This window comes from Channa argus, chromosome 19 (genome assembly GCF_033026475.1).
Source record: "Channa argus isolate prfri chromosome 19, Channa argus male v1.0, whole genome shotgun sequence".
In the NCBI taxonomy this organism is placed as follows: Eukaryota; Metazoa; Chordata; class Actinopteri; order Anabantiformes; family Channidae; genus Channa; species Channa argus.
The window spans coordinates 392,863-395,589 of record NC_090215.1 but is presented as its reverse complement, the minus strand read 5'-3'; positions in this window follow the sequence as shown (position 1 = coordinate 395,589).

The following is a 2,727-nucleotide window of genomic DNA, read 5'->3' as shown; positions in this document are numbered from 1 at the left end:
GTGCGTAATTTTTAAAATAATAATACTTCTCTGACCCTTTGTTTCCCGTGTGATTATCTTTGATTCCCACAGTGTCTATGATCTGAGCTGTAGCCTCCATGCATCACCTCTTCAAACACCCATGAAGATGCAGCTGATCCAAAACAGCCCCAGTACTTCAGTGATTGCAAGGCCAGACCAGGTTTTTAATCAGTCAGTTCTTTAAGGAATCTTACAATTAAGCATAGCTTTTTTTCTTATATTTGTGTCCAAGGTCCAGGAGTAAAAAAAAAGACCCTGGCTCTAATAAACAGCAGCTACTTCCAGCAGCTTTCATAGCAAGGTAACTAATTATTTCAGTATGCCACAGGAGTCATATTTCCTCATCAAATGGGAAATGATTTTCAGAGCATCTGCATTCTTGGATTTCATTCTGTGTGGTTTCTCCTGCTGTCGGTGAAGTTGAATTTCTGGCAGACTAAATGGCCAAGGTGAAGTCTGGAATCTGTCAAGTAGCAGGCTGCTCCAAGCGAGAATCTCCACTTGTCTGTCTCCTGTGAGATAACCGTGCAGTTCAATGACTGCTTTCAAATCTTTTAGCAGCACAGAGAGGAGGCATGGGTGAAAAAAAGAAGGAAGAAACTATAGGCAGTATGGAATAACACTTAGTTTTTCAATGGAAAATGTGGCTCAGTGAAGGCGGAATTTGGCTGGCTCAGCTCAGTAAGAAATGAGAGGTCAAAAAAATGATACGATTATTTCTGGGTATGTCAGTAAGCCATCTCACAGTCCCAAAGTCCCTAGTCTGATGCCTAAAGGCAGATGATCTACAGATAAAACAGCTAGTCTTGAATGGTTCTACTACCAGTTTGGGGACAGCTGCTGTCAACATCTTTATTCCAGTGTCTCAACTTCTTACAATATTGCTTTCTTTTCTTTGGTATGCTTCTCATTCTGTCTCTCCTAACATAAAAGCTCCTTGGCAGAGCTCAGGCCCAGGATGGCGTTTGGCATGCAGGACACTCAGGAAGTGTAAGACATAAATTATTTCTTCCCTTGGCCTCCCTGAGGTGCCAGACACTGGACAATGGCTTTCTTGTCTGCTGAGGCTATCTTAGGATCCACAAGACAAACCAGTCTTCTAACTGTACCACATCATGACAGCAAACACAGTGAAGCCAAGCACTATGATGCATCTTTCTTCAAAGCAATTTATCTCTTGCTGCTGCTACCCTCTTGAATGACTGAAAGATATAATTTGATCCAATCCTCGGGCAAAGAAATGAAATGAATCTCCCAACAGCCTTCTAATGGTAGCAGAAATTCATGGAAGACAGCAAACTCTTATGTGTGGTATGTCGCTGACGCTGGCCGACTGCTGTATACACTCAGTTCTATGATTTGCCATAATTAGTTTGTTTAGCTTCTAAAAACCACCCTGACTTGTGTGTCATAAACAAACATCAATAGATAAAATGGTAAATGGCCACTTAGCACTTTTATCCCTCACCCATTTACACACACACTAATAGCGGTGGATGCCATGCAGGGCATTTATGTGACCCACCGGGGGCAACTTGGAGTTCAGTGTCTTGTCCCAAGGACACTTCGACACATAGCAAAGAGGGACCGGGAATCAAATTGTAAAAGGTAAATGGGTAGAAATAGGTAGCTTTTCTACCTATTGCCTTCAAAGCACTTCAAACTGCTTCTCATTTACACGCACAGCAATGGGGGAGCTGCTATACAGCTGGAAATTCTTAACAGGAGCAACTAAATTGGGGTTCAGTGTCTTGCTCAAGGACACTTCGACATCTGATTGGGGGATTGAATCAGCAACTGGGGTGATAGGTGGACGACAACTCCATCTCCTGCTCCTGGGCAGTGGGTGACTGCCTTACCAACTGAGTTACAGCCACCCAACTGGAGCATTAACATCAAAAAAGTAAATGGTAACTGGTCTGCACTTATATAGCACATTTCTACCTTACTGGTACCCAGAGCGCTTTACACTGCTACTCCTTTACAATCACTCACAAGCTGGGTTGCTGTGCATCATGCCTGCACTCACTGATGACTGGGGCTGTGGTGCAGGAAGGCAGAGAGGTTGTCCACCAATCTCACAGTTGTTGGTTCAATCCCTCCTGTAGTCACAGTCACTCTTAAGCAAGTCACTGAACTGAACTGAGTGTGAGTGTGAATGGGTGAAGCAGTGTAAAGCGCTTTGAGTGCCAATAGTTAGAACAGCGCTATATAAGTGCAGACCATTTACCATTTACTGAGAGCGCGATTAAGTTGGAGTTTGTTGTCTCGCTAAAGGACACTTCAACATGTGACAGGAGTCACCCCAGCTCACATAAGATGCCTAACACAGCAATTTAGCATCTGGAATATGTTAATTATTTTTTGTGTTCCACAGAGTCAACAGCAAGAACAATTATAATCTAATCATTAAGATAAATGTCTTTAAATGTTATTGTTTGTAATTGTTTTTGTTCTGACAGTTTCAATTATTTTGATATATATAGCCTGTAAATCCACTGCTGTTTCAGCCTTAACACCTTAGCTCTTTAAAGTAGCATGAAGCTGTCTTAAAAACACAGCTGCTGTAATAAGCTACAGTGCCCCCCCGTTCTGCGCTTGCTCTAGTCTAGGGACACAACTTTAGTGGATATTTTAACAGTTTTTGTATAACTTCCTTCAGTGATCAAACAAAAATGTCTTAATGTAAATAAAAAAGAAGATGCA